Genomic DNA, 24,830 nt, shown 5'->3' with positions numbered 1-24,830 from the left:
ATGCTGAAATTCTACACAGGAATTTTCCACATGCATTCTTGTGAAGATTAGTTTCATGAATGCTGAAAGCAAAATTCCTAGCATAGAGTAAAATTAAGACCTGTCTCATAATTGCAAACATCACAATTCTGAAACTGCATGATGAATATGATTATAATCTACCTGGGGCATAGAAATATATCACAGGTAATAAATGTCTGATCAAAACATCATCAACATATTTTGTAAGAGGTACCAGTCATACAAACAAATTTAGAAAAAATATATTTGAACACCAAAATACTCAGAAAGATGATGTAATATAGAATTTGAGAAAGAAAAGGTGGAAAACAGGAAAATAAAAGGAAAAATTATCATATTCTCATTTGTTTTAGACACGTATAAGCATACATGATGCCACTGAGAAGTGATTTTTGAGTGGTATAATGAGAAATCTTTTGTGCGAAATTACTTTAGACTGCAAAAGTTAAACTTTATGTTTCTTCTGATATTAAACCCCTCATTTAGGACATGAGTATCCCCTGCTCACCTGATTATATGCTCTTTACCTGAGCCCTTTTTTCTTACAGTAATAGTAATTCTTTACTGAAATATCATTCCGATAAAATATTGCTTTTCTGAAAGTATTGATTTTTAGTTTAATGCCTAAAAATATCCCAAATAAATCTAAAGATGTGGAAAACGTTACTATTCTTGTCTACTTTCACAGTCCTCCTGTTGAAAAACATGCACTGTATTCCTGAAAATATTTCAGGCTTTTATTGTGCTTTTGCAACATTGCTTTGATCTAAAAGAGGAATAAATATCAGCTTTAAACATAATCACTAGATCAACACTCAATTCTATTTTAACTTTCTTTATCTTGCTGCCTAACTCTAACAAATAGTCCAATGTTCATGCCTATATCTGTGCTCGAGTATCACAGTACCATTTGTATGCTCATTATAGCTGCCAGAGCAAAAAAGGTGAGAAGTTCAGTCTGCATTTTGTTACTTGTAAACTATGAAAGACAATGTTCTCATGTATGTGCCTAAAATTAGGCACTGCCCAGTATGACTTCTGTAAATGTTGGCACTGGCTCATTTGAGAGGAAGAAGCCAAATGCTCAGGACCTCTCCAAATGAGACCACTGCATTTACACCTGGCCTACATGATGGGGGTTGTTTGCTTGCTTTTATAAAGCCCTGCCTTTGTACAGCAAATGATCCTGCATGTGCAGACCTGTTCATATCTCCATTATGTGATTAAATAAAAATATTTATCCGTGGTGAAGCAATTCTCAGAGGGATTATCTCTCTGCTTGTAAGGCTGTTGTTTTCCTATCTGCATATACTGTCATGAGAACAAAATATATTAGTTACGTGTCCATCAAACATATATTTGGGAAACAGTCTGTATTTTGTTTCCAATTTATTGATTGAGAAAAATTTAAAAATAAAAGAAAAAATAGTGTTATAATCTAAATAATTTTATGCTTTTGAGTTTGGGAAGGGGGTGTTGGGGTTTGTGTGTTTGTGTGTGTGTGTGTGTGTGTGTGTGTGTGTGTGTGTGTGTGTGAAAATACAGCACATCCTATAATTATCTCTAGTTTTTCATAACAAATCAGAGAATAAAGAGTTAAGATGTGCTGCTGGAGGACTAGAAGTTGAAGTAACCTTTATAATTCTTCATAAATGTCATAAAACAAAGGTCCTTTCACACTGTAATATAAACTTAGCTGTTTTATTCTGCTTAAGGCCCACTGATTTTGAGGTACTATGGCCATTTTATTTTGGTCTTTATTTGCACTGGGGGAAATATTACACAACTTTTTAAAGACTGATATATATAAAAATGAAGTGTTATGTTTTACAGTTCAAGAGACTTAAGCATACAGTTGAGATACACATATAAAATTTTTTACATAGTTAAAATACTTCATGTTTATGGCTGTCATCTGATGAAGTAAGGAATGAAAAGCACAGGTTAAGAAACCTGATTAAAATTTTCACTTGCAAGTTATATAGCTCATTGTGAAAGAAATCACCATACCTATTGTAGTATGGGTAGTCTCATGCTTCTTGAAGAATATACAAAATTAGATGTTACAGACCGACAAAAATGGATAATTAAATGTGAAATACTTGTAATATTAGTTTTCAATGAAAATCTGTCTCTGTGCTTTCATTGCTGGCAGAGTAATAATCAGCTGGATAAGGGAAAGAGTCCAAATAGGATCAAGTCCAAGTTGGAATTAAGATATTATGAAGTGAGCAGTAAACCTGCATATATTTTTTCTGACTGCCTACATATAAAAAATTTATTATTATCTATTGCTTTGTCACAGTACTATCTGAGTAAACACCTTCTCCTTACTTTTATGGTACTGTAGAATTCAACTAAAATTTGAAATATATTACCTCATTCAATTTCAGTGCTTAATTTTCTAGTATGAAAAATTAGAGTCACTGGTATTTCTTGGGTATGCTGGGGTGAATATCTCAGAAGCTGTTCTGCTGTTCTGCTGCAGTCAGAACTACACGTTGCAGTTGGCCTAAAGGTCCAGGAGGTAAGAGAGAACTGTTGGTTTACCTTCTTGTTTTTCTCTTACCACTGCAAGACAGGATGAATAACTGTAGGGGAGTTCCATAAAGCCCAAATATTTTTACAGCCTATGTGAAAATTGTAATTCTTTTCTTCTATTTTTAACATTTGTGGAGGAGGTTCTGCTATTGAATCTAACAGGTCTATGAAAATGACTTTTCAAGGTGTTGTTTTCTTCCCTGCAGGTCATAGCACCAGGCAACTCAGGCTAGCCCTAAGTTATTCAGAAAGATTTGTTGTTTAAATTAAAAGCAGAATCAGACCTGACGACTGTTCATTTAAAACTGCAACAACTTATCAGCTCTTATTGGCAAAAACACCAAAGATTTACAAATTTGCAAAGATAATGGCAAAGAGCCTGAAGTTTAACAAATGCCCAACAGTTTTACTAATGCCTGATTTCTTGAATGTTAGAAACTACTGTCGTGCCAGAAAAGCCTGGGAAAGAAACAGAAGCCAACATCATGGCTTGTTTGCTCTTTCCAGGAACAATTACTGTTATTATTACTGATACAGCAATCACAAGACACTGAGAGTTTAGATTTTAAGGATATGAAACAATTCTTTCAAAATCAGCTACCTAGGAATCTAGTTCCTATTCTTTCTACTTAAAACATAGCATTTAAACTCTAAATAGTTAGATGGGGGGAGAGAAAGAACAGCACACTAAATAAAAAGCAGAATGAAGAAGGTGTGGGTAAAAAAACAGGAGTAAATTTCACACAGAAGGACACAGAATGGTAGAAGTTGGAAAGAGCCAGTGGAAGGAGAATCATATGAGGAAAAACTGAGTGAGATGGGACTATTCAGCCTATATAAGAGAAGGCTCAGGAGGAATCTTCTTATTGTGCTTGTATATTTGATGGGAAAGGATTAAGAAGGTAGCATCAGAATCTTCTCAGTGGTGTTACATGTCAGGGAAAAGTGGCAATGGAACCAAAAGGAAGGGTAAGGCATTCTGTTTTGATGTAAGAAAAAAAATATTTGATCAAACACTGGAATAGGTTGCCCAGAGAGGTCCTGAAATCTCTATCCTTGGAAATATTTAATGTTTGATAGACCATGGCCCTCTGCAATCTGCTCATGCTGGAGCTGTCCATTCCTGAAGGAATGCAACCCATGCAAAGGACCCATGCTTCAGCAGTTCTTGAGGAACTACAGCCAATGGGAAGGAGTGACATGGGAGATGCTCCGTAAGGATGTTTCCTACAGGAGATGCACATTAAAGAAAAGAAAGAGAAAGGGCCAGCAGAACTGGCACATTCCCTGTTCCTCATCTCCCTGCACCGCTGAGGGGAGGGAGGTAGAAGAATTAGGAGTAAAGTTGAGCCTGGAGAGAAGGGAGGACTGGGGGGGGATGGTGTTTTAATTCTGTTTTATTTCAGCTATTTCCCCAATTTGAGTGTGTTTTTCTGTGACAGGAATTAGTGAGTGTTCTCCCTGTCATCATCTCAATCCATGTGCTTTTTCACTTTCACCCTGTATTTACTCTCCCAGTCCACTTGAGTAAGGAGAGTGATAGAGCAGCTTGGTAGGTACCTGTCAGGCAGACAAGATCAACCTTCCACATCTGCATCGTGTAGTCATTGGCTTTCTTTGCAATAGCATCAGGACTCTCAGATCCTTATCTGGCAAGCTGTTTTCTAGCTGATCATCCCCAGGATATACCAAAACCTGGGTTACTCCACAGGTGCAGGACTTGGCATTCTCCTTTGTTGGACAGAATGAGTTCTCTTCAGACCATTTCTCCAACTTTGCCAGATCCCTCTGAATGGTAGCAGATCCATCTGATCTATCATCCACTCCTCCTAGTTCTGTATGATCTGCACTCTTGATGAAGTTTTGCTCTGTCCCATTTTCCAGGTCATTATTAAGATGTTAAACAGTATGGGCTTCAGTGGTGGCCTCTGAAGCACTCCACTAGAGATGAGCCTCCAGAGAGACGTTTTGTCACTGATCACAGCCCTCTGAGCCCAGCAGTTGAGCCCATTTTCAATCAGCCTCCCTTACCATTTATCTAGAAGTAATTTCATTATTTGTCTATCAGGAAGGCATTGAAGACAGTGTCAACAGCCTTACTGAAGTCAAGATAACATCCACCGCTCTCTCCTCATCCTCTAGTCACCTCATCTTAGACAGATGCCAGGTTAGTCATCCTTTGTTATATTTGATTCGTAGTAACACCCAAAATTTCTCTGAAAGAAGATTTTACATATGCACATTTTATTCGAAGGAGCAATTTAAAAGAAAAGTTTGAAATCTTAGCAGACCAACTAAAGGCAGGATGAACATCAAAGGAGAAGGCAAAGGATTAAACCTAAAGGTACAGAGATGCAGGGGGTACTTGTACTAACAGAAGAAGTAACAAGAGAAGACAAGTAATGCTGAAGAAATAGGCCAAAACTATAAATTACTCAAAGATTGAAAACTACAAAATTAAGAGTCTCAAAATGACATATTCTGTGTGGAAATGCTGGTGAGAGTTTGAGAAAAAGCCAAATCTGATCAAAACAGCAGTCAAAGAGTAACTTTGCCAGTGGCATTTTTAACAGACTGAAAGAAGGGAGTTCAGCTAGGAGGAGACTAAAACAATCATGACACGAAAGCTAAAAAGTGTTTGGATGGATCTTTTGATTCTGGAGTGGTCAAACAAGCAGCTTATGGGGATATGGAAGGAAAAAAATACAAGATCTAACAAATGGTAGTGACATGCGAGATAGAAAAGAAGATTAAAGTAATACAAAGGATTGCACGGCTGGAAAGCTTTGTGAGCCTGGGGGGTAATGACAGATAAGAAGTCAGAGGAATTCATTAGGACAATTTTAGTTGCAAAAAACCTGATCACATAAAGTTTCTTCCAGGACATTGGAAAAACATTGTCTTTCAGGAATAATCTACAGAAATATCCAACACATTATCATGAAGACCACCTTTATGTTTACTGGCATTCTAATGCCCTAGCTCCTGTAATTTTTTCTCCATATTGTGCACATCATTGCTTACTTCTTATTTTAAATTATGTATCTTTCCTGTCCAAAATTGTGAAATACAGTATTTTATGAACAACATATTAGAAATTGTTTTGTTTTATCATGTATGACTTAACAAATAGGTCACATTATCTCAACATAATATGAAACAAAACTCATAGCAAGTATTTATATAATGTTAATCACTTTTCTAAATTCAACATATTGGTTCTTAAGCATCCTTTGATGCGTCAACGATTTTAATCCTTGGCAATTTTAGAACAAAATCATTATTCAAATTGAAAAATAACCACAGGTTTGATACACAATGTAATTTTATAAACTGTAATGAAATTTTAAAAATCTGCTGTTATTTCAGCTTCCATTTAGCTGGAAAAGTGGGGAAAACAACAGCAAAGGGAAACCTAATACAGACTCACCAGAGCTGAAGTTTACAGGTGTTCTACTGAGCATGCTTCTTGATGAGCAACATTTATATCGTCAGCTGTTGATTATACTTGGGAATTGATCTATTGTACTTGTCAGAGATCACATTCATAAGTTTTTAGCTGTATGTACTATTTATTTAATATATGCTTGGCAACACAGTACTTACATTCTTACTCCTGACTTGCATGTGATAAAATTCAATTGAACAAAGGGATGATAAATAATAAAAGGAGTTTTAAAAATTAATAATAGGCATAAAAAAGTCATAAAGAACATACGCAAATCATACTGTGATATTACAGACCAAAAGGACAATTACTTCTCTGATTAATTTTAAATATAAGGAATCAGTTTCTTAAATAAGTAGAATAATCTAATTCTAGAGGAAAAGTATTTGTTTCAACAGTAGCAGAACTGTACACAGGATCAAACTGTAGTATGCACTTTTTTTTTTGTTGTGCCAGTCAAAGAGGAGAACTGGGAAGAAAGATTGCTTGTAATTTGGTGCTTAATATATGTAGGGATTTTCCAGACTCTATCTGATATGAGGTTGTATCTACACAGACATTAAAAACAACACAAGTTTATCACCTGAGATAAATGCTGATGTTGTCATCTTTCTTCTTACACAGGAGGAAAAAAGAGGCAACACTTATTTCTGCTGCATGAGGAGACTTCATCTAAGAATGTTTATTGAAGCAGCATAGTAAGGCAGAAAATAGATGACACAGAAAAAAATTTTTTGAGACCTGGTATGACCAGTGCAATGGAGGATATAAGCAGTATTGCTATGAGAATCATATGAGTGTTGAAGATACCTAGATTGTGGTCTTGGGAGCAAAGGCAGAAATAGAACTTCTTTAAGGATATTCTTTTTGCTAAGAATTTCTGTGAACATGCAAGACAAAGAAGCACCCTGAAATAAAGTAAAAAAAAAAAAAAAATTCCAGCACCCGTGGAAAAAATATAAAGTATTTCTCAAGGAATAGAATAGCCACATAGGTTAAACAGTGATGCTGTCAGATTGCACATTTGGGCACTAGGTAGCAACCTGTGCAAGCATTTATGTGTTCACATAACTAGAGATACCTATATACTCTTAAGGCAACACTAGTTTTCAGCCACTTAATAGTAGCATTTGGTAGATTCTGCCAAAAATGTATTCTTATAACCAACTGTCATCAATTTGTAATAACTTTCTTAGAGCATATTCAAAAAATATACTTTTCCTTTCCTTTTCTGAGTCTGATGTTAAGAAAATACACCCTTTATTAGCATGACAAAAACTGGTTGGGAAAATGTTGAGGACAACTGCAGATTAATACCTTCAGCTTTTCAAGGCCCATTGGAAGCAGTTAACAGGCCCTCTTCAGACTTTATAAGTCAAACCCTGGTGAAGGATTTAGTTCCATTTCACAATGAAAGTAAAGAGCAACAGGCACATCTTCTGAAAGTACTCTACTCAAAAGGCAGATCATCCATTTTATTTCGAAGGTCCTGAATTGTTGGTGCTTGGAAACATGATAGATTTTAGATTGACATGCCCTGGTTTCGTTTTTTTTTCCTCAGGAAATAGCTAAATACATCTACCAACTTAAAAATGGGATCAAGAAAGCTCTTAATTTTTTTCCAATTTTCTTTTAATATTTTGTCTGTTTATAGTCAGAAAGACTATAAAATTCAGGAAGAATCCTGAATTCAAACTTCCCTCTTAGTGGTTTTAAGTTCAATAAACTTACTTACAATGTATGCTAATAAATGTGAAATCTTAACCTTACACTTTCCTCCATTTCTTTCAAGTCTGCCACTCTCCTCTAGACTATAAAGCAAAGTATTATTGTTAAAATTTTCTATGCTGACTTACCAAATATATTTGACAATGGAGTTTTTTAGTATACTGCATATTTTTGCATAATTTTGCCACAAAATTAATCCTGTTTCACTTGTGTTAAAATTCTTCTCTCAAGAAATGACTTGCCAAATTAATAAGACAGATATATAATCCTATTAGCAAAGCATTTCACAAATGCTTACAATTCGTCAGCAAGTCCCATATATGGAAAAATTTAGCTACAATTTTTGGAAAGATGTTGTTCATCAGGTGAAAAAATGGACAATTGAAAACAAACAGAATGAGAAAGAACAATAATTTCCTTCATTATTAATATTCATAGATTTTATTTTCAGTAACTCAAATTATATTTTTTCCTTATTAATGAGAATTTACAGTAACTTATATTTACAGATCTTTCAAGGTTCTGAATTCTTGAATTTCCATGCTTTAGGGATAGGTCGGGAAAAAAATAACAGGTCCCCATCAACTCTTTCCAAGTTATTTACTAATAGGAAATGCCAAAAAGGTAGACAGATTAAAGAAGTGACTATCCTGTGCATGTATGCTGATCAGCATTCATTAAAATTATAAGAATTAAAAATATCTATTAGGATTCTAAAGAGGGTAAACAGGGAGGAAAATGTGTTCTAAAAGTAAAAAATGCCATATATGAATTCCGTAAGGTAGGGCAGGGCAGGGCAAGAAAACAAAGAGATACAAATGTGTTTTTTATGTTAATTAATTTTTTTTTCGAAACAAGCTATCAGTGTCTGATAAATAATATATGTAGGAGTGCAACTGTTTTGCTTTTTAATACACCTTATAGAAATTGTTTGATAGACACACTGTCTTCTTCTAGAGCATGGTTATTTTTAAGATAGATAGGTTGCATAATTCCAAGCAATAGTTCTTCTCCCCTAGGGCCATTTAACTTCTGTTGAGGGCTTTCTATTCTCACTTTAAATATTTTATGTGCAAACTCTTTAATGAATACAATTTAAATATGTGCTGTGTTTCATGCTGAACCAATGAATACCATAAATAAAACGACTCAGTCATGCTGATCTATTGCACTTTTGACTTTAAAAAATCTCAGTGCATCCTAACAATGTTTCTGTGAAAGTATGCAAAGCATTAGAGACAACTTAAGACCTATGAAATGACAGAGAGAAAAAAAAAATCTGCAAAACTCTATTAATTGGTAGTGGCAATGAGAATTTTTACAGATTCATCTTCTCATGTAATTGACAAAAGAAAAGCAAAAAATTATCCTTTTTTAGAAGCAAGTTACCCTCTCCATCAAAAAATTAGATATGATATATTGAATTACACACTATGGTGCTAGAATGCTAAGGTTTCAGCAGTTTCTCATGGGATTATTGTGTCATATACCTTGGAAATTCTTGGGTAAAATTATTGTACTCGTTTTAGTTTGGAACCCAGTGCATTATCTTATTTTATGCAAAAAAAAATAGAGCTGAAACATACACAAAAGCAAGGGACCCGAAAAAGGTTTCTATGCAATTTAAGCCTCACATGATAATAATGATTCATAGATGGAGTTACTGGAACAACAGTGTGAGATGGTGGAAGGCTTTTCATAAAGACAAGAGGCAGATTAACTAACAACCCCTTAATAAGCTGAATATCATGTAGACTTGCCTGAGCTGGGCAAAGAAAAGCTGCATAACAACTCTTCCTCTGATTAGCTTATTCAAATCAAAAGGTGAAGCTACATTAATATTCTAAAAGAGTCACATTAAGAATAGAATGAAGTTTTTCATCCAAGCGTTTGATTGGGCAACCACCGTGTGCTGTGTTTGGGCAAGTTTTTATAATCCTCTGAAGAATATTACGGAAGGTCTTGGACAAATTGCCTGCAGGGAGGAGAATTTAAATCCCTAGGTAATATTTCCTATGTTCAAGGATGCTGGGGAGAAACCTTTTCATTTTTAAGTTCATAACAAGATTTTGTGTTACATGAGCCTATTAAGGATGGAAAATTTCTTTACCTGTAGAATAATTTTAATAAATATTAATTATGCCCTATATTTTTTTGACAAATTAAAGCTTAAAACTTTTATGCAGTACACTAATAGCCTTTTTTTTTTTGACCCAAGATTTTCTGTCAGGCTTACCCACAGACATGTGTCTTCAAGTCCTTTGATTTATGAAATTAATGGACAAAAATCTACAGAACTTGGGAAGTGGAACTAATCATGTGAATATGTCTAACCATATCTCCATGTGTTTGCATAGTTCAATCCTATGCCAGCAATGGCAATAAAATTAATTTCAAATATTATAATGAATCATAGCCCATTCATATAATACTTCATAAACAGATGCCTAATATTCTCACCTCAAAATGCTAACCACTTACAAAGAAAGTTAATTTAATAATAATAATAACATACTTAAAAGTAAGTAATGTACTTACCTATTACTCAAATATGTAACATCTCAGATACATTTTAAACCTTTTGCTGGTACCCAGAAAGCTGGGGAAGAAGAAGGAAACCAGGGGAATCATTTGGAGTGATGGTGTTTGTCTTCCCAAGTTACGTGATGGAACTCGGTTTTCCTGGAGATGACTGAACACCTGCAAGTCAATGGGAAGTGGTGAATGTATTCCTTGCTTTACTTTGCTTTTCTTATTAAACTGTCTTCATCTCAACCCATAAGCTTTCTCATTTTTTGTCTTGTGATTTTCTCCACTGTCACAATGTGGAGGAAGTGAGAGAACCTATGTGATGCTTGCTGGCTGGGGTTAAACAATTACTAGCAGTATAAAAAATGGAAGAAAATTTGTCTCTTATATTGTTCTCCTCAGCTACAGGCAGCAAAGAACCTGAAATCTGAAAATCTATCTTTATTTACAAGCAAATACAAAATATTTAGTGAACATTTCAAAAGCAGAGTGGACAACACAGTATTAAAATATGCTATTAATTATACAATTGTGTCTGTGTTCAAAAATTGGAAACCATTTATTGAATGACACATAAGTGCCCTATTTGTAAAGGCTTATAATCAATATTCGTGTATTAGCAAAATCATTCTCTTGCAAGTAGTTTGCATTCGCTCCCTTTTCTTGGTATATCCTAAAGTAGTAACATGATTAGTGACCCAACAGAAGAGGAATCTACCATTTTGCTACTGTACAACATGTTTCAAAAGCCAAGGAAATTCTAGAGTATAGTTAAAGTGTGGGTTAATTCTACATGACAGTATTTTATATCTTGATTTTCATAACTAAGAGCTTAAGGCATTAGTATACTTGAAACACCCACATAGCTCAGGTAAAATAATCATTACTATCTGGACATAATTAGCAGCACAGTACTGACAGCTATACCATTTACAACTACTGCAATAATATTTTACAAGTTCATTTTGGTCTATTAAGCTGTAGAATAATTGCCTTTACAGAGATAGTAGGAACACGTAAGGAATCATATGTTATAGCAAGATATGTAACAGTGTCACAGCTGGACTAACATAGGCTAACATGGTTTTGTTTCCACTTCTTAGGGATATTAGTTGAAGGATATGAACTTATGTGAAATATTAACTGTTTCTTTCAGTAAATGTGGTTGTTTTCCTAATGCATTTTAGTATGTGTACATATATTTGTTATAATATATGTACATAATACTGTGCTGAGTAGCTAATACCTTTTCTAGAGCCTTGTCAGACACACTTAAATCAGCCTCATTTCTTGGTGAACATCATCTTTTACCTTTACTAATTTTAATACTTGTTTAATAAATATAGGCATTTTATTAAAAAACAACCTTATTGAATATATAATTTGACAGCCTATATGAAATTTGCACTATAAATGCATGAACATTTGTTAAAATTGCTTTAGCATCTTTGGGTTGTCGCATATTAGCTTCATTATAAAAGTGAATTAGAAAATAAAAGACAGATGACAGGCAGTGTTCCAGTGTGACCTATACTGCTATAGTATTATAAATTAAAACAGTGGTTCAAGGTCATTAGTCTAGTCACTTGCTTGTCTTTTAAGACCAAGCAATTAATATGGTTTTGAAAAAGATTTCATAACATTTTCCTTTATTGTTTTATTCAAGTAAAGTAGGCCTTTTTCCATTTAAAATATTTCCAATTTTTATTCTATTTTAGGAAAGACCTATAGAAATGAATTCCTATTAAATTTGCAGTAAAACTGGTTTCAGTATTCACAAGTAGAACAAAGGAAAGCAGAAATATTAGTATTTTCAAGACTTACCTTTAAGACCTTCACTACTCTTTGAAGAGATAGACAAAGATACTGGAAAATTAATTTTCTTATTTTGGTCTACTGCTACTAAATAATCAATGTGTGATGCTTTATTAAAAGATTAATGATTGTAAAGCTATTGAAATACTGATAAACACACATGCACACACAGATACTTCTAATAGTTTTGAAAATACTTGAAAACTAAAATGGAGTCTTCAGAGATGTTTGTAAATTTCCTTATTTTCTTAAACACTGAAGATCTCTTTTTTCTGTGATCTTTTCTATTTTGGTTCATTTGCATACATGAGAAAGTTTTACAAAGACTCTGTTCCTATTTCCATGTATTTTACATGAAGTTGGGGAACAGCAAGTAGATAGAGATAAATGCCTTAGGATGGTCCTTCTATTATTGATGAAGACATGGAAATTTGGTATGCTAAAATACATCCATGTCAGGGAATGAACATCATTAAATAGGAAAAAAGACAATTCTGTTGATATAGTTTGCAAAAGAAGAACTAACACTGCACTATGCATTCTTCTTCATGAATGCTAGATTTTTAAGTAATTAGGTAAGGAAACTTTGGATGTTTGCTCCCAAATGCAGAAACTGATATAGTAGGCATATTGGAAACCTGGTGGAATACTGTCAGTCGGTGTCACACTGGAACATCAGGATGACAGATTTGGCCATAGCGGTGATGGAAGAGTATTTATTAGATGTCAAGAGTTCTTAAAATCAAATCACACTAATTAACTACATACCTAAACAAGTATCAAATGTTGTACATAATGAAATTACAGTGTCTAAATAGAAAAAAAAAGTAGTTTTTGATCTGTATTACTGATTATACACCTAGGGTGCTGATACTGCCTGGATATTTGCTAGGCTACGATGGAGCCTACGTAAAAATAAGAGAGCTTGTTAAGAAGAAAATGAGAAAATTCAGCTCTTCATGGCATGGAGGCTGTTGTAGAATGCCATATTTGAAATACAGGGCAAACAACACTGCAGTACAGAAAATTTCCAGAGAGGAGAGAGGAAATAGAAGAAAAAGGGATGTCATTACATATAAGAACTGTTCCTTCAGAAAGCTGAGCTCAAGTCCAAATAAAAATGAAATATGAAATAAGATGCCAAGAAACACTGCCAGATGAGTGTAAAAACAATGCATTAAAGAAGGTCAAAAAGAGTTGAAGAAAGAGCTAACTGATGAAAAAAAAAAACAAAAACAAACCTGTTAATAAATCTTTGTTAAACAAGTCAGTAGCAGGAAGCCTTCCAGTAGTCTGTTAGACTTACTGATGATTAAGCCATTAAAAAAATCCAAAACATTCCGAGAAGATAAAACACAGATGAAAAATGAACACATTGCATTAGCATTCACAAAGAAACTGAGAAGATTCTCATGGTTGAATATTTCCTGGTGGGCAACTTCTCAAGGGAACTGACTGAAATAGAAGTTATGGAAGAGATTGTAATTCAAACAGAATGAACACTAGCCCAAATCAGAACCGAATGCTTTTTATTCAAGGCTTCCAAACTGAGTCACACCAGCTATGTGTCATCACTTTCTTAAAAGTTCTTTAATACAAGTGGAGAGTAGCAAATGGGGTGTCACTGGTTTTAGAAAAGATTCAGGGAAGGCACAGGCAACATTTGTAGTTGGCAAATTAGTAAAACTATATTTAATGACACAATTAATGCCTCTCAGTTAAATGTGGTTTGCTTACACAAAACCAACTTCTTTTTTGTAAAGTTTCACAAAAACTTTCAGGGTTTTGAGGAAGTGAAAGATCAGTGATTTTGTTAAGTTGAACTTTACTTAAAAAGTTTCAGTGAAATTGGTCACAGAATCATACAACAAAACTGAGCAGCCAAAGTGTAAGAAGTGAAGTTCACACGTGGACTTAGAAAATTTGCTTCTAAAGCAAAGTTTTCTTGGCAGTAGAGCTGAAGGTGTCTGTAGAAAACATCAGAACTTCTTTGAGACTGAGTGACAGGGCAATAAAACAACCAATGAAATTCAGTAAAAGTGGACATCACATGATGCATATAACGAAAAAACAAATCCCAACTTGCATACAAAATGAGGGAATCTTTTCCATTTAGACATACGGCCTTGAGTGACGCTAATTTTATAGGAAAATCTCATACTGTTGAGTCAAAAAAAAACATTATCAGAAGTAAGTGGGAAAAGAAAATAAACTGAAACAGGGATCATAATACTACGTGTATTTTCTACCAATATATTGATTACAGTATGCAGTTTTGGGTTTTTTGCTTCTCCCCTTCTCTCACAAGCACATAGTAAAACTGTAAAAGGTTTGGGTGCAGACAATAAGGACTATCAAGTTTATACCTATTTGTAAATGAGGACTTAGTCTTCACCTGAGGAAAGAGGGACAGAGGTCTACTATTCATTCCTGAAAACAAAGATACCTGAGGGAGTTACGACAACAGTCTCTAACCAGGAGTGACATGGCCCATAGACCTTTGAACCAGTTTGTTTTTTTTATTTTTTTTATTTATACATTGGAGGACATGAAAAAAGCTGGAAAGGAGCTGTAGCCAAAACAAATAAACCAAGATATTTTTTCAGGAGTAAATGCTAGGCCTCTGATATTTGTTGATGTTGACATTTGCTGATGTCTGTGGATGTTGAAATTTTAGGTTATGCTGGGCTCTAGGGGAGACTGGACAACTTTTTGTTAGACATCCACAAAGGGTCATTAAATTAATGGATATTATCATGTGATTGGAAATAATTTGGGTAGGAAAACTTCTTCTGTTCCTTAGGCAATTGCTGTTCTTCTATTCCTTAGGTATTTATCTTAAGTACATGAACATTTATTGCATGCATTTTGTCCATTTCTAGGTTTAAACTACAGTAAATTACAACAGAAATGAAGTCCAAGACCAGCACATTGTTTTTAATTGTGCTTCCATGTAAAGTAGCCACCTTGAAATGCTTACCAACCAATTTAGCAAATTGCATAAATGTTGTAAAAGGCATGTACAATAGGGAGCAAATTCCTTCCTAACAAATAAATAGTCATTTTGTATTCTAATGTGTGAATTTATTGCCTACATTTTAACTATTAGAATTAAAGGGCAAAACCAAGTCAAATTCTTGTACAGTTCAACATCAGTGTTAGACTTCTGGGTTCCAAATGATCTGAAATGGTCAGGGGATCATTGAAAACACAGTGAAAAAAAACTCAGTTACTGTAGTTCAGTTTACACTGACTAAGATAAATGGAAGGTACTTCAGAGATTTATATCAGAGGTGATGTCTTTAGAGGCTGCTGACTATTTTTGCCAGCATCATGAAAGGAATTCTGTCCATCCAGACACAGACAATTATTGGGATGGGGGATGTAGAAGTGGAAGAAAATATCTGAAAGAGCAGGGGAAAAAAGCCAGATTTCTGGGTTATAGAAAGCAATATATTAATTGAATGAATTACCCACACATGGAAAGGATGAAATTCATTTTACCCATGTAAAGGTGGAGTGATCTGTAGCAGGAGCATGGCAATCAAAGTTGTGCTTATGTATTGTACCATAGGTGTGGGGAAGACCTTTCATCAAGGGCCAGAAGACATGACAGCCTGCAAGTGTGCAAAAACCTAGAAACTGTAACTACTCGCTGACTGCTTTTTTGAGTCTTCTCAAAGCTTAGGCTGGAGCAGGCCAGAGTCAGCATTCTTACAGCACACCGTTTGTGTGTAAACTGGGAAAGAATAACCACTGCATCAGTGAAAACCACAGTCTGAAAGTGTGCCTGTCTCCATGAGGCTGTGGGACTAAATAAAAATCCCCAGCAAAAGTTCAGCCTTTTTGTTTCCAAGAGAGCTCGAGGTATTTCTGTGCTAGATTTGTCTCTGTCTGTAGAGCCCAAACCTGCACCTCACACAACAGTCTTTGCATTTTCCTTCAGATTTCCTTTATATCAAACAGATCCGTCACCTAAGATTTCCAGTATTTATCTGAAATAGTACATGGGCAGAGAAGAGTAAATAAAAGGAAAATTTAAATTTAAGGAAGGCTCAATGTAAAGCGAGAAAATGTTCTGAAAAAAACTTGGATTTCTTTCAGCAGGCTTTCCCAAGTTACCAGTGCACCCAAATGCATATAAAAAATTGTTTCTTTCTCATAAAAAAGCAGCAGCTTTGCAGGGTGGATGCAAGGCTTGTAATACTAAATCCACGACATGGTTTTATATGGTTTTTTTTGTATTAACAGCTATGCATTTAAGAAAATACAATATATGTTTTTTTTCCAGGCTATCAGACTGTTTTCTAGCTTTTTTGCATTAATTTTCATACACTTTTATTTAAACTTGGATTTTAATGACTTATTCAGGGAACTGTTTGAAAGAAGTATGCAAGTATAGCTTTATGACTGAGATTATATGCTGAAAACTTTCAACAGATTTTGCCTTATGACTGATCCTGAACTTATAGCTTCTAAATGTGCTTTTATGTGTGAGAATCCTTGCTGGTCTTTTAAGACTATTTTAATTATTTAGTGAAACCTATGGAAATGACATGAGTTTTGAGTCTTGTCACAATCTTATTTCCTTTTTTTAACCTTTTTTTCTTTTTTATTTGTTTCATATTTTGTATATAAATGGCTTTATTTAACCATAAAAACTGTTTTCTAAATGAAATGTTATGAAAATGTTTGACTTTTGATGTGTAACTGTATAAAGGTCTGGATATTTGTTATTATTCATTTAATGAAAAAAAAAATGCAGTAAGATAGTAGGTAAGGAAAAATTAAAATATGAATATTTAAAATATATGTATTACATCATTAATAGTTCTGTACTGCTCTTCATTACATAAGTTAATACAAATAACTTGATTACAAGGTTTTGGCAACATAAAAGATCATCTTCATCCCTGAACAGAGAAATATTCAAAGATATTAGTCATGAGCTCCATTGGTTTAACTGAGTTATGAATTATTCCTCTTAGGAGTCTTCTGAGCATATCTCACTATTCTCCCTGACAATCTTGACAGAGACCATTAATTCAAAGGGCAACAAGAAACAATAAAACTAACTGAAGAGTGCTAACTGCTAACACTTAATAAAATTAAGAAAATTTCTGGTGCTTATTTAAAAGATGCAAGTATATATATATATTTTTTTTTTTATATATATGCACTATGTTTTTTCTAGCTGCCAGTTAATCCACAAATATAAAGACTTTCTACCATAATATTTTTTTTTTTCATGTTTATTGTTTTTCCTTTTCTTTGAAAGCTTGTAATGAAAATACTTTTTTTGCCTGGACTAATTAATATATTCTTAAAGTATTGTCTTTTCCGATATGATAGACCATTCCTGACTGCCACTTTGATGTTCTGTATTTTTAGTTCAACCTTTTTGAAGAATTGTAGTGGTGGAGCATGAAGTTTTTCATCACAGCAAAATTAAGGAGAAATGAGACTAGTGATACCACTGATATGGTGAAGAAGTGACTGCCTCTTTAGTGTTTCCTCCATGGTCAGCTTTGAATATTTGGGAAGCATGACATGTTGAAGGAAGTCAGAGTGGAGCTATGTAATGTAAGACCTGTTAAGGAGAACAGAAGAAAAGAGATAGCTACTGAATTCTTAAAATGTCTCTCTTCTTTCTTTCTTCTTAATTTCTATGTAATCTCTTATTTTAAATTTTTGCAGATTTCCTCCTTAGTTTGTATTTTTATAATGTAATTCTTAAAGGACATATATAAAAATTAATCATAATACCTTATCGCAAATAAATACACACTACATTTGAGTATGCACTGAGACTTCATCAGAGAGCTAAGCATGTGTCATTCAGCTTTGTTCTGAATGAAGATTTTTTTTCTACCTTGGAGCTTTATCCTAGTGCTTTCCATTTCATCCAGATTCTTTTAAGCTTCCCATAGAGATTAAGTTGCCTTTAATGGAAATGGGATAAGGTCCTAACTAAACTGGAATTACTATAAAGCTGTATACCGTATAAATCAGGTTGTCACTTAGTTTAAAAAGTCATAGATAATACTAACATGCTCTTTCCTGAGGCAATAGTATCTGATTTAATATGGTAATACTCTTACATCAAATGCAGAGGCAGACCTTCATGCATGTATTTCCAGTTTATAAAAAGATTGCTTTAAGGTTATCTTGAATTGTTGTTACATTTTAAAGCAGAAATGTCAATATTGTTCTTAGGCAGAATTTCATTACTATTCCTAATATCAATCATAAATTTGCTTTCAGTACACATTGAGGAGCTTTTAGTATATAAAGGTTTTTTTGTGTTAAAAGATTTTCATCATTAATTTACAATAAAGTGTTAAAATTGCCATTTTCACCCTCACTAACCCATGAAATCAGTTGTCTGTCTGATTTATTGGGAGCTTAACATATTTTAGCAAATGAGATAGAGGAATAGATGCCTTGTGAGAAATAAGTTTCCATTTTGCAGTTACAAAAAGTCACGTAACAAATCAGTTCTGTCATGAAAATTATAAGCACAAGGCATACTGTGGATCATAAGATGTTTTCCTGAGTGTTTGTAGGCTGAATATTTTGCTTTCATTACATCTTAGATGAGCATAAAAGGTCATTTTTATTTATTGATGTTTTTGGTCACATGAGAGCAATATGGTTACTTCAAAATTCCAAGGAAGTATGAGATTAACTTTTCATACCTCACAAAGAATATTAAATCATTATGCCAAGTGTACTACAGATGTGCCTCCTGTGTTTGCAGCTGATGATGAAACAACAGAGAACAGAAAACCTACAGTAAAGGACTATAAAGGACAGACAATAAGACTGATCATATACGGTCTTTGAGACATAAAATAACATCAGAAAAACCTATCGAAAATATGTCGGATTAAAGACTCCTCAGATTCACTCCTACTTTAATATTTTTTCATAACAGGAAAATATCTTTGGCATTTTTTAAGGTGTAATTGTTTTAATGGATAAACATAACATCAATAGTATAAGATAATTAGTTGAAACTTGCATTTGGATAAAACAGTTCCTTAAAAAACCATGATAAGTGCTTGAAGAAGCTCTGAGCAAACAATAGAGACATCTAAGATATTTTCAATAGCAAAGATACTTTAAAGGATACAAAATATTTATCATAAATTCATAGAATGTATTCTAGTTCAACATTTGGTATAAAACATGTCAGATGTAAATTTTGAACATTATTTTACAAGAGAAATATAATTTCTAATGTTATAATCCCTTTCTGATAAACTTCTATAAAATACTTTGAGTCCCATTGAGCCCTTTGGATTTCAGAGCAGAAGTTACTTATCTCTTAGGGTACGGGTGAGTTTCACTGAAAACGAGTACAGAGATTGCCATTCCCTGCTCCTCAAATGAGATTTCAGGGACTGCCATCTTCCTGCTTTCTCGGTTTTTAAAAACTTCTTCAGTGGTTTGTATGACGTCCCTATAAGGCAGATGTATCAGCTCCTCAGCTTCCCAAAGCATGGAGGGCACTGTCCAATCTAATGAGTCTGACCCCTCACATATCTATTCTCTTTGGATTACAAACATGGTTTTGAAAATTTGTAAAGAACATTTATCCCTTTTCTTTTCCAGGTCTAAGATATTACTTGCCTTGTTTTTCAAGGGCTAGCAAACACAGTATGCACTTTACCATTGATTAATGTCTAATCCCATATTTTTTGATATTTCCTAAATGAATAGAATGACACAATTCTTCTTAATCTATCAGCACTAATGCATCTACAGCATTTGGCTGAGAGTCATACATGTAAAAATAAAAGGCTCCCATATCACTGATTGAATTCTGAGATCATCAGGGCCAAGGCACATAAACATCAGCAAGGCAGTTATATACTGTATGCTTCAGCCAGCCAAATGACATTGCTTTTTGGAATTATCCAGTATTTAAACTGAAACTGATTTCTAAGTGTTAGAGCATTTATTAGTGAACGTTCTGGGTACAAAAGCTTTAAACACCATTATGCTGTGTCCCAGTGCTAGGAAATGAGTGTGCACTAAGAAGCAGTCAATGTGAGTTACTGATCAGTAATTCAGTAAGAACTGAAAATATAAACACCCAAGTAAGTCACTGTTTGCACTGCCCAGAAGTGAATAGCCAATAAAACTGAGAAGTCTGCTTAGCTTTGTGCAACTGTGAAATAGTCACATATAAATAAAGACAGAAACAGACAACATATATGTTTTAGCATTTTCCTATCCCAAAAACTGGAAAAAAAGTTTATTTAAATTTATCTGAAATGTCAGATTATTTTATCTCCTCGAACATAAAATCTTGCTACTTTCTGAAGGCTTGACACTGTATATTATTTAGAAGGCTAGCACCACTGAAGTTCACCCCGTAGGAGAAAAAGAAAAAAAAAATAAATTAAAACCAGGGAAGATAGATTTTTTGTCGTTTGTCTTCATGACCATTTCTATAGTGTTTATTCAGGGTGTTTCAAATGAAATTGGGAGATTAAAATGGCTCTAGCCACTATCTGATCGGGATTAGAAAGCTCAGAATATTTCTTGCTCTTCCTCCTGTTTCTTTTTATTAGATCTGGCACAAGGAACTCAGTTCATCAGATCTCCTGACAACAACTAGGATAATGGCACTCCAGAGCCTATAGGGGTGCTGTGAGGTGCCAGTGCCGAGGGAGTTCAGGGGAGCTATAGGCATCTTACCATGCTCATGACCAAATTTCCAAGAGATCAGTATTTGTACTCTCCTGAAAAAATGTCAGCATTCTCACCTGATGTATTTTTCAGTGTTTACAAGTGTTGCCAAGGCTGATAGCTTAATGGAGAATACACTGTTTGGGCATAAAACTTTCTGTCAGCACATTTTGCTCAGACTTTTAGTTTATGTAAAGCACATTTTTAATCTTCGAAGAAATAATCAAAATCAAGCTTGAGGCAAAAAAAAAAAGGGAAAAAGAAATGTAATAAAAGCCAAAAGTGTTCAAAAATTGGAAAAGATAGTTAATTTTAACGCTTTTCTGCATAAGCCATCATGGAAATAAAATTGCTGTTGACTGGGACTCAAACACGTTGCTTTAAAAATCCTAATACTGTCAGACTTCCTTTGGTGCAAAAGCAAAAAGACTTTCAGTGTCCATGTAATACACACTGCTTGAATTTTCTTCTCAGTTAGTTTCTTAACTTGATGGGCGCTGTGACAGATACTTGTATTATTCACAAGGGTATTTATGTGCTGAAGTTGTTGTATTTTGCCTGTCATTTGCATTTGAGGAACACAACATCTTTCTTTTTTGCTGAGGACAAATGTCAAGCTAGTATTTGCACCACATGATTTTGTTGCTCTCATGTTCTATTAAAATTCATCTCTCTCATAATCAATGAGTTCTCCTATGATAAAATAATCTGTCACTTTAATCCTTATGGTATCAAACTTTCAGAAAAGTTGTATTTAGCTACTAAAATAGTATTTTAAAAGCTGACTTGCTCACCAGTAGAACCATGCCTTAATTTTTATGGATCAAGAGATTTTCCACAAAAGAAATAAAGACATACCAGTACATACTGACAAAAGGAGTAAGATGTTAGAGAAAATCTACTTTTAACAAGAGGTTCATTGACCTCCATATGGTAAAAAGAACATTCCCTGGTCAGTCCCAGAGCACTCTTTCATGACTATCTCAGCAGTTACTAATACTTTGCTGGAAGTATCTCTTGAGATGTATATTGATATATCCAAAGACAGAAGATACAGAAGGGAAATAAGTGTTTGCAAATTACCCTGTAAAAATCTTTTTACTAACCATTACAGCATAGACTTCTGAGGGCTTTCTGAAAACTGTTTCGTAAAGATTATCAATACGTTTCTAAATTGCAGTAATAGCACAGTAATTTCTCTATACATTAATCAGGACTGGAAAGTGTAATCACAGCCTTCCTTTTAATACTCTTGAGATTTGGCTAAATTTGACCTAGATCAGTATAAATGTTTTTTTGATTTTGAAATCAGTTTAAGATTCCACAGCTGCATAAACACATACATTTTATATCTGCTACATGAGAAACAAAGAATGGAAACTAATGACTCCTTACAGAATTGTCCAAAGTGTACCTCTAAGTTTGTATATTTAACTGGATTGTCTGGCCCTTTCTATCAATAATACACTAAAATCCTGGTGAGTATTCTAGTTGTGTAGCCCCTCAAAACTTAATGAACACTGTAAATATCAACTGAAAACATGCTTCTGGATGAACCAAATCATACCTTGCTGCCAGTATGGTTATATATCTTGGAAGGGCCTATTATGTGTATTTACTACTTCCAAAAGCATTGTTTCAGTCTATATGAGATTATGAGTTTTTACATTGATGTTAATTGGGCTTTCATGGTAGTTACAATTTTCCCAGCATGACTAAAGACAAAATACAACATTGACAATTTTGAGGCACAGCAAGACCTATGTGAGGCAGCAATCATGTTAACTAGTGATGAAAATTTTGTTAAAATATCTGAGACACAAAAAAAATCAAGATTTGAGAAGATACCAACACAAAATGTTCTTTTTCTTCTCTTCAAAGTGTCCCCTCTTGTATTATATATTGCATATTGATAAGTGAAACCTGTTTAATAACCAAGTCATTTGTGCATGGCTGAAAATTGGATAGTTGAAAAAAATATTTTCTTTGAGGGTAAGTTGAAAGCATCCCTTTTGGTGTTGTAAATCAAATTAATTTTCACAAAATCATGCTAGGTGGTTTTTTTTTTTAGTGCTAACGTTCATGTTTAGTCTAGAATAGAGCTCAAAATTCACTACAAGTTCACTGCATGTGGGTTCTGCTAAATGAGACTGTTTAGAAGTGTGCACAGTAATCAATTAAACTCAGTTCAGCAATTTGATGGAAGCTGAAATTCCTAGGAGTTAAATTTATGTATGGGAAAAATATTGATTACCCACTGGCTACACCATGTGTATCTGAGAGTGGAGTTGTCTCGACTAGACTTAGAAAGATGTTGCCCCTCCTGTTCAATTCTTCTTGTTGGAAGAAACCTCCTGTCATTAAACCAACTGCAGTTTATGTTGTGTAAATGTAAATCTAAAATAAATTTGACAAAATTACTGTACCTTTACATGGAGGTAACTAAGAGTAGAATTCGGAAAACTTTTCACATTGTCATGGTTGTGTCCAGTTAATTATAATAACACACTATTTTCTGAAGGAATCCTAAGTGGTTTCAAATCTCATACAAGATCATAACATCCATAAAATGATATACCTATTATTAAATGGAAGCATTTTCTTGATAGTTTACCAGGAAACAGCTGAAAAATGCAGTTACCCTAATAGACGTGAAATCTGTGTTACACTCATTAGAGATGATTTCCAAGCTGTAGCACAGCTAAGACTTCAAGGATTTGCAGAGTGAAAGGTTTGCACTGCACAGACTACAGTCCTAATTTGTGTAGGATTAAATAATAGAGAATTCTGCATTTTTGTTGAATTCTGTTGGTGCTTTGGCTAGTAATTTCTATTTTAGAAACCTGGAATTAAAATAAAGATTGCAGTGATCATTCTGTTATCTAAAATTATTAATATCATGTATGTTCAATGAGACAAGTAATCCCCTTTCTTGGAGCTCAAATGAAAAAATAAAATAATTTAAGCTTTTATCACTAGTTTATGTGGTTCATTTTCACCTACAGTGAATCTAAATCTAGCTTCTTCCAGAAAACACACTGACATCACTGTTTATCTACTTAACACTTTATCAGATTGTTAAATGCCATATATTTTCTTGACCTGACATAATTAGACAAATAATTCTTTCAGTCATCCCATTCAAAAGTTCTTCATTTGCTGGATAGTATACCTGCTCTGCCAAATGTGTTTGTTTCATTCCTCAAATATCTAAAATATTTCCAGTATATTTTCTCAGTAATTTGAAAGGTAAAAGCTCGGTCAGTGTCCAAATGAAAATCAAGATTTCTAAAATATCAACCTTATATTATTATTTGAAAATAACAATCAATATTTAGGCACCTAATTTTTACATGTTTTTAGGTGTCTCTGTAGAGTTCTAGTAGTATCTCTAGCGTTTGTGTGCACACGGTAAGATGGCAACCAGATTTTTTTAATGTTCAGTTCTTGGTCTTCAATATACCAGTTTTTTATGATTACAGTCATTTGAAGAAATAAATATAACAGCCTTGTGACATCTCCATCAGCTTGTAGATTACTGCTAAAATATACAAATCAGGTCTAAGTTTTTTTGTCTTTTTGGCTTAGCTTTTGAAAGAAATTATTCAACTAGAGATTCATAGGGTTTTTTATTATTGTTGTTATTAATTTTATATTCCTTCCCTCACTGATTTCCCTCACTGAGACTGACTTTAATTTTTGTCCATATTTTAGCTCACTGCAATTAGTTTAACATGCTGTGGTATCACTAGAATTTAAACTGTTTAATATCTCCTCCCTGAGTTTTGACTTGCTGAAATTATATCACTTTATCTTTCTTTTTAGCAAATGTACTTTTAATGCTAGATAGTAGAAGTGAGAGAATGAGACCTATGACATAATTGTTGATCCGATCTTATGCTTACACTTACAATAAGCATGAACTTATTAAATTTTGCCTGCTGCATTTTGGTAAAAATCTTATTCTTTTTGGCATGTGACGATAGTTCAGGACATTTTGGAATGTATAGTGATGCAAGCAATGAAATACTTGTTATTCTCATGCATA

Source organism: Aphelocoma coerulescens, chromosome 2 (genome assembly GCF_041296385.1).
Source record: "Aphelocoma coerulescens isolate FSJ_1873_10779 chromosome 2, UR_Acoe_1.0, whole genome shotgun sequence".
NCBI classification, from domain to species: Eukaryota; Metazoa; Chordata; class Aves; order Passeriformes; family Corvidae; genus Aphelocoma; species Aphelocoma coerulescens.
This window is presented reverse-complemented; position numbering follows the sequence as displayed.